The sequence below is a fragment of the Tribolium madens genome, unplaced genomic scaffold, assembly GCF_015345945.1.
Source record: "Tribolium madens isolate multiple individuals breed KSU strain unplaced genomic scaffold, Tmad_KSU_1.1 Scaffold_7;HRSCAF=85;Tcas5.2_LG10, whole genome shotgun sequence".
NCBI classification, from domain to species: Eukaryota; Metazoa; Arthropoda; class Insecta; order Coleoptera; family Tenebrionidae; genus Tribolium; species Tribolium madens.
Window position 1 is genome coordinate 365,881 of NW_025401050.1, and position 8,868 is coordinate 374,748.

An 8,868-nucleotide genomic window follows, 5' to 3' on the forward strand; every position below is an offset into this window, starting at 1 on the left:
TTTATTTATTTAAAAAACATTTATCAAGCATTTATCAAACATTTTACTACATAGGTTGTCATTATTGTGAAAATCTCCGTTAAATAACTTCAGAAAATCATCAATTGAATTGCCAAATACATTGTTTAAAAGAAATAAAGTACAGTATTTGCCACAGACAGTTGAAGAAATATCTTGAATTTGTGAAGTATTGTAAGACCACATCCAAGAACTCTTTTTAAGAAACTTTAAAATATTCGGAGGTGGATTTCTAAAACTATCAAAGAAGTATGAGAAACCAAATTTATCAATGTATACAGCCATCCAATGACTACCAGGCATGTAATCAGGATCTCTATTGACAATTACCACAGCGGGTCTAGTAATTATGACAGGTAGAGCATTATATGCAGAAACAAGAACGTGATGTTTTTTCTTCCGAGAGATCATCTCCAAACATCTTTTGAGTTGTAAAGTATTCATATACCAAGTAGCCAAGTTTTGTATGTTTTGAACAGCACACACAGAATTTTTAGTTATATGATTTTCACAGCAATTTTTGTCAAAATGTTCTCGTAAGCAACGAAGTGACGGACACTCTAAATCTTCAATGTTTACAATTTGACTTTTTGGGAAATGTTTCAAAAGTATACGTTGCTTTTCAAATCCTTTCACATAAATGTGCGAGGCTGGAGGAGAAAATCTGGTGCAAACATATGCACATACATAATGTAGTTTTAAGATATACAAGATGTAACACCCCACAGGCGACGTACAGGGTGCCCAAGGCGGTACCACTTGAGTAAGCAAAAGGTGCCGTATTACTCATTTTTAAGAAGAGCGTGGTTCCCCGAATCAGATGACGAGGATGAAACAGAGAACGAAAGAGGAATAGAAGATGACCGAAATTAGTTTATATATGCACTAATAATAAAATTATAAAAGTAAATATATGTTTTTTATTTTGACAACATTTTATTGTTTTCATTAAATTGATATCAACAAATCCTCGCATTTAATTGTAAAAAGTTATACACATCTTGATAATCAAACTTTAGAAAGTGCAGCGGTCGTTATTAGAAAAACGATTAAAAAATCCCGTAATAAGGATTGTAAAAAATTTCGCCTATATCATGCCAGGAAGTACTCTCGATCGGCTACAAATGAAGACGTATTTCATACTCTTCTCTATACATCAGATCCATACATTTCCAGTCTTAGAAAAACTTATAGTAAAAGTGTGAAGGAACTTGATGAAGATACCCTAGATCTTTTGAAAGTGAACGAATTCATTTCAGATATTTCATTAAAATATGTAATTATTTGTAATTATAAGTTTCAATTGCTTATTTAAGTAATAGACGAGTGTAATAATAAATGTTCATTCACAACATAAATAGTGTCGTCACTAAGGAAATAGAATAAGGGGCGTTTTTTAAACTTTTAGTTTTAATTATTTCTTTTAACTTATACTACTAGAATAAATTCAGTTAAAAATATATCATCTGAAACCTTACATACCACTCTGTATTTGTGCAAAATTTCAATTGTCTCTAGACAAATAAAAAGCTTATCGATTTTTGGTTCCGGTGGTGTAAAATTCGAAATGATATAGATAATTTTTGTGATGATGATATGATAAATTTTTATAATAGATTTAATGAATTAAATTGGGTTGATTGTTACGATTTTACGTAGGGAGACATTTATGATGGGTATTTTTTCATATATTTACGATGGTATAATAATTGGAAGGAATATTATAAGACCAAACACGTATGCTTAAAATTTAAATGTTATGAAGTTCAACAAAATTCTGATTCTAATTTCAACTCTGTTTTTCTGTAAAATTTGTGATAATAATTATTTAACATCATAACCCTGAGGGTTTATTTAAGTAAATTATCTTTTAAAAAAACTACTACACATAATAGTGTTCTGGTTTCAAATTTAACAGATTATATTCGCGAAGATGCTAGTTGGTGTAACTATCTCAGAAAAAATATCACCAACCTTATAAACGTTACACTAACAATGATTAGTATTAATCTTTGGACTGTTTTTTAGAGTAAGTTTAGAAAAAAAACAACGTAAAAATCACTAGGTATACTATTTATATAATATTTCTAAAATTATAATATAATTGTGAACTGTCCGTTTTTCAGGTATAACAATATTTCTAAAATTATGTAAAAATCTGATTTTGTACCTTCAACTGTCACATATCCCGCTTGTCTAAAATTTTTATATCCAACAAAAAACTTTGTTGCTTTGTGGAACAAAACCGATCCAGATGTTTATATTTATGTTTTCTTAAAACCCTGGTTCTTTCTTCATAAAACTTTGTATCCTCAACGCGAGATTAATCCCAACGTTAATTTTTTTGCTATACCTACCGGGAGTAAAAATTTTAAAGTCGATTGTTGATGATTTAAGTAATTCATAATATTTTGAACAATCGGTGATAAAAACCGCTCTACTTGCAAATATTGTATAACTATTTATAACTTTAGAAAGATTATGTTGACTTAAGGTTTTAGAACTTTGTATCCTCAACATGAGATTATCCTAATGTTCATTTTTTGCTATAACGGGAGTAAACGGTTGGTATGCCGGGAGTAAAAAGCTCGAATTGTGTATCCTCCAAAACCTCCAACTGTTCTTCTTTTGACTCTATTTTAATCTGTAAAACTTATTACTACAATAATAATATAACCATGACTGAGGCCTAGGTTGACAACTTCAAAAAAAAAAAAAGATAAAGAGAATAGCAAATGGGATGACGATTGGCCAAGATTTCAACATTAATACATATGAGCTCACCACAGACGCAATTTACAACTCCCTTGTTGGGACGTACAACATCTTCCAAGATTCAGACATGGGTCCTCTGAAATGGGTTATCGAGCAAACAGCAGCACAGCACATAGCAGCTGCCATAGGTTTAGCCACTGCTGTGACAAAATTAAAGTACTTTCCATATCAAATACTTAAAAGAGAAATAGGGACAGCCTAGTTCAGAGCATTTGCTACCCTGACTAATCATCTGCTATATGATCGATGTGGGTCACTTGTGTCATCTCCCGTGAAAACTTCAGAGTACCCGGATCTTGCCTATATGGGAACCTTTATTACCTATTATCAATTGGGTACTGCGACTCGATCATCTAAAAATGCTGGCAATTTCACTTCCGATATGAAGCGGAGCATTCCCGATGTGGAGAGAATTTGTCTTCAGCTGTCCAGATTAAGTGAACAAATCACAGCATCAGGGTTAAATCTGAAACACATTGCTAAGTCGTATCAAGCTGGAGTTACGGTTGTTGAGTTTGGGGAAGACCTGTTCAAAATTCCCATCACTGAGTTAGGTCCGAAAATGGAGGATGAAACTCCAGCCAAATACAATGCATGGGTTCAGGCTCATAATGATCAACTAGAGATGCTCGCCCATGTTGAAAGAGCTCAATGGCCACTCGCTGCTAGGCAACTACCAACAAGTGCCTCCCTATTGTCCACAGAGGAAATTATCAATGCCGCACTAAAAGAACAAACTGCAGAAGGCCAGGCATTCATAAGGTTATGTGAGAGATTGCTTGAAATAGCTGGACAAGAAGTTTTGGATATATTCCCCCCAGGATGCATTAACCCGAAGCAAAGAAAGAAGAGAATTAATTCTGTTGATATAGCTAATCAGCAGGCGTTTGGTGTAAAAATTCTACCGTATAGAAATTCACGAGCGCAACAAAATACTGGAATCTTGAGACTCCTCAAATCTACAAGGTGTGTCAATAAAAGTCGTAGTAGATTTTGCAGAACTAACCCCCGAAATCATATTTATTTACCATTTTTTGTTAATGGAGTGCTGAGCGTTAAATTTATTTTTTTTAACAATTACAACCTCTAAAAACCTCTCAAAAACTATAAATATTCGCACCAAGAATTATCATTTACGGTGTCATTAATAATACATAATGAACACCAAAATAATTCATTCATAACATGATTAACAAAATCACTGGTTCCTATTGTAGCATGTTCATATTGTCACAAAGGGGGTCAACTTCCTGGTATTCCGTAACGAGTTGTGTTTCGAAAGGTTGGTTTTGCTAACATTTGAATTCCTAAGTTCCGAACTGGAGCGCGGGGTCATAATTTTGGTAAAGTCAGCTTGTCGAAGCTCAATAAAAGAAGGCGGAATACGAGGGGGGAGGGAGTTGTTAGTCGCGTTCCTTTTGTTAGTGACCTGTGCCCTCCCCTCGTCATTATTTGTGGAGTACTACGAGAGATGTCTCTCATAAGATGACGGTGAGTACTCCCTTAAGTTATGTACTTAGTTTGTAAGCAATAAATTCTATTTTTCTACCCTGGTCTTTGTCTTAACCCCTTGCACGAGCTTAGGCCCGTGACAATATACATGTTTAAACGAAAAAAATATATGGGTCTACTACATACACAGCGCGACGCATGGTTGAATGGAACGAGGATTTACGTGATCCTGGCTGTACCTGGGACAAATTAAAAGGGCCGATTTGAAAAGAAATTGCCGCCCATTGAAGCTTTACAACAATTTCAATTTTGCCGACGAGTCAGCATCACTGAAATCGCGGAACGATTACAAATGTTAGGAGCGGCTACGCTGGTCAAATCAGCGGATAAACAATGGAACATATGGGCTCGCGCGCAATTACGACATGATTGTTTGGGGCAATTCATGGAAAGACTTTTAATGCTCCTACAGCAGCGCGTTCTTATCAGCTGAACCATATGATTTTGAAGAGACGGTGCGAGGCGGTGCGTGTTGCCCTTAAGGAAGAACAAATTGAGGAGAGGTTGAAAAAGAAAACTTTTCAACGAGCGATTAACACAGACAACGCAAGCACCGAATTAGCTCAAGGGCGCCAAACCAAGCCACAAATTGATGAACGCAGATCAGCCTATGCAACCAACAATCTTATGATTAATTAAAAGAAATCTTATGAAGGCATGATTATTTTTAGATCGATGACTCACCGCTCGATGAATCACAGTTATTTTTAGATTGATGATGTCATTGTTGTATTTAGATCATGACATAATAATTCTAAGTAAAATAACTCCATTCCCCTCTCACCTCTTAGCTTTCCTACATTTGTTCTATATAAACGAGGAAATACGCTTAATATTTAATTCATTTTAACTTTATCAACGGTACTATTCACATCAGTACGAATTAAATATAAATTTACTATTTTATGATTGTGTGAAAATATTCAAGATGAACAGTGCAGGATTTGAAAATTTGAATAAAGATTTAGAAATGGGATCATTTATTAGCATAAAAGTTTTAAAGTTGATGAAAAGTTTGGTGTGAAGTCATTTAGAAAACTTTCAACAATTTATGGATTGAAAGTTGTGGTGCACTGTGACGAATTCTCTACTATATTACCATATAGGTTCATTAAGCGTCTCACCGATGAAGAAATTACTGATTTGAATGAAAAAATTAAAAGTGGTATCAAGTTATTCATGATTAGTAGAGGAGCAATTGGAAACACAACAAAAATTGAATTTATGGAAGAATAATTTTTTATATAAATTTATATGTATAGTTTTGCACTATTGTATGTACTTATAATAATAATTGTTAATATAGAAATATAATAAATGTATAACATTGTACTATGTATGTAACAATGTATTTCAAATAAATTTTTACTTTTATGTATGCGCTTTCCTTTCTTGTTAAAATACTATCTCTTCTCTACCTTATGATATAATATACTATTGCATTATTATCAATCAGCCTTTTAAAAATTTGAACAAAGATCTAGAAATACAATCCTTTGTTAGCATAAAAAGTATTAAATTGATGAAAAGTTTAGTGTGAAGTCATTTAGAACACTTTCAACAATTTATGGACTGAAAGTTATGGTGGTTTGTGACGAATTCTCTACTATATTACCACATCGGTTTGTTGACCGTCTCACCGATACGCCTTAACGACAGTAACTTACGTTACGGCGTCTGCACCGTATCTAGTAATCAAAGTACTACAAAAATTGGACCAAGACAAGAAAATCAACTTTCCGCTGGCATTATCAAAATTGGACCAAGACAAGAAAATCAACTTTCCGCTGGCATCATCAATTGCGATGCAAGATTTCTACGGGGATGACCTTATGTTCGGGGCACGCAAGCACTTCAAATTCAGGCCGAAATTATCACTACGTTATCATTGGCCAAATCTAAGGTCGCCCCTGCGAGATCCAAAACGACATTACCTCGCTTAGAACTATGCGCAGCACTTCTACTAGAGGAATTTGCTTGGTCAGATTCAATGAGTACCCGTTTGCGTGGATCAAAAAAGATCCCAAAAAATTGAAAACATTTGTAGCTAACAGAGTTAGTGAAATCAACACACGTCTGCCCGCACAACATTGACAACATGTCAACACCACAGACAACCCTGCAGATCTCATTTCCAGAGACATACTCCCCTCAAACATAAAGGACTCCAAAATTTGGTGGAAAAGACCATTTTCGCTGCAAAACAAGTCCTCATGGCCTTCACAGCTCAAAAAAGTTCCAAACACTGATACAGAAAAAGTAAAGTGTTTACACACAATCGTTAAGCCAAAAAATTGTGAACAAATCGAACGCTTTTCATCTTTACTCGAATGATTCGAGAGTAGTATATAAAATGTCAGTTCTACCACAAACTCAGTAAAATGTTCCCGCATGAATAAATAATTCGTCTAAATTAATTGTCTCACAAGGTTGAGAAATTGAATTCATTTCTATTTTGAAAAAATATATGTTTTAGTTTTAACACGTTCATTCCCGAAACGTTAATAATGCGTAATATGATTCATAATGATATAACACTTTGAGGAACAGACGTCCAATGGATTCCTAAGGTATTTGCTTAACACATTGTCGGACACTTAAATTCGCTTTAGGCCTATGAAGCGCTTCGCGCGAATTAGCTTTACATTGATTCTTATGGTAAATTGGGTCTGTCCATCAAGGTGTTAAAAGTTATACGATTAACCTTGGGGTTATGAAACGCTTAGCGCGAATTCGTTGACTACGTCAAATTTGATATGGCAAACTAATGCTGCGCAGGAAAGTGTTAAGGTATGTATGAAAGGAGTCCAACAAAATAGGTAACAATTAATCTGAAATATGATTAGAATATTTATATTGTAATCATTATATATTCGAAATATGGAATCTCACAATAATACTCACTTTCCAGAACAATCTCCCAAACCGATTGACGAAAACAAGTTGGAAATTGATATTAAAAAAAGGGAACGTTCCCATAACAAAAACGTTTTTAATAACCTGATAGAAATATTAAATAGTAACGATATATATAAAAGTTTATTATCTGAAGCTTTAAATTGATTATTATAAAAACCCAAGTGCCTTACAAACTAAAGATATCAATATTTTTTATGTCTTAGTATGTGTCGTCAGCAGCCTTACCAAAAGTATGGACTAAAAGTGCTTTCGCACGCCGAGAGAATTTTTATTAAGTTCGTGGACGTTTTCCACTCATGAGACTCCGATTCTAGGCAGTATATGCAGTTTCGTTTGGTCTCACGATTTAGAAGCCTGGAGTGAGTTAGTGGTGCTGGCTAACACCTAGAAAACAAGAAGTAAGTGTTTTGACCACCATATAAATCACAAGATCAATATGATAAGGCCGTAAAAAAGGAGAAACTCCATGTGAGAACACTTGGACGCTGTATCCGATTTCGCGTTTTTTTGGATGTGGTAGGTACATACCTACAGAAGTAGGTACGTTATTTTGGATCTATCACTATATATTTTAGATAAATTTAAGACTACAAAACTTAAAATTTTAAAATGTTTCAGACGGTAATTTAAAGTTTTTATTTATAGTGTAACGGGCTAAAAAGGGCCCTAATGTGTAAAATAATTGTTACAAATTCATTGTATAGAGACCAAACCTATGAAGTTAAAAATGCGGTCAAGAACACAGAATCTTCCTCGTAATTCGCTACAGCAATAAAATTAAAGCAAGCGAGTTTTTCGCAGAAGACATGGAATTTTAAGTGTTTTTTTTTTATTCATAAAAATTCGCACTTGGTTAACCAGGATGACACTGCCAGGTTCATAGTAAAAATCCGATCGAGGGATGACGTGACAGGCCACAACATAAAAAGGCGAAGCCGCGAATCTTGAGTAACCATTCTACAAACAGAGTGAATACGCGAATAGTTACTTTGTGAGCCAAATTAGTCTTGTACTAAGTCATTAGTGCCCAGTTCGCCTTCTGAGCCAGATTTTGTCATAAGCATTGAGTAAGTTTTGATTTGTTAATTTTTTTGCCTGTTCTGCTGCTCTAACTTACCATGCCGTACCGCATATTTTTCCGATTATTATTATACGCAATGGTTCTCATTTAGTTCGGAATTCTAAACAACAATTTATTATTATTATCATAAAAATGTTTGCGATGTAACTTAAAAGTTCAGGCTCAGGATGGGTTTAGAACTCAAGTGTTGACAAATTTATAAACAAGTAAGAACGACATAGTTTGGTCTCTGGTTGCAATTTACGAACCCCCACTGTAGTAATAAGTTATGTCTTTCTTTTGTTATAAAATGTCGTTAAGTTAAGCCATGGAAAATCAGAGTTTGACAGTAGAACCACAGAATTATAATAATTACAACCATAAGTTTTACCAAATCAGTTGATACTTAGTTCGGTCTCATTTCATTTACTACAGTTGTTCACAGTTTCCTAAAGGATCATTGCAATACAAATAACTTTTGAAATTGTTCTGTAAAATGTGAGGAAAGTTTAACGATAACTAAAATCTAATAGTTTCATGTACTTATTTTTGTTTCATATGTAATCACTTTAGTTCACCCTTAA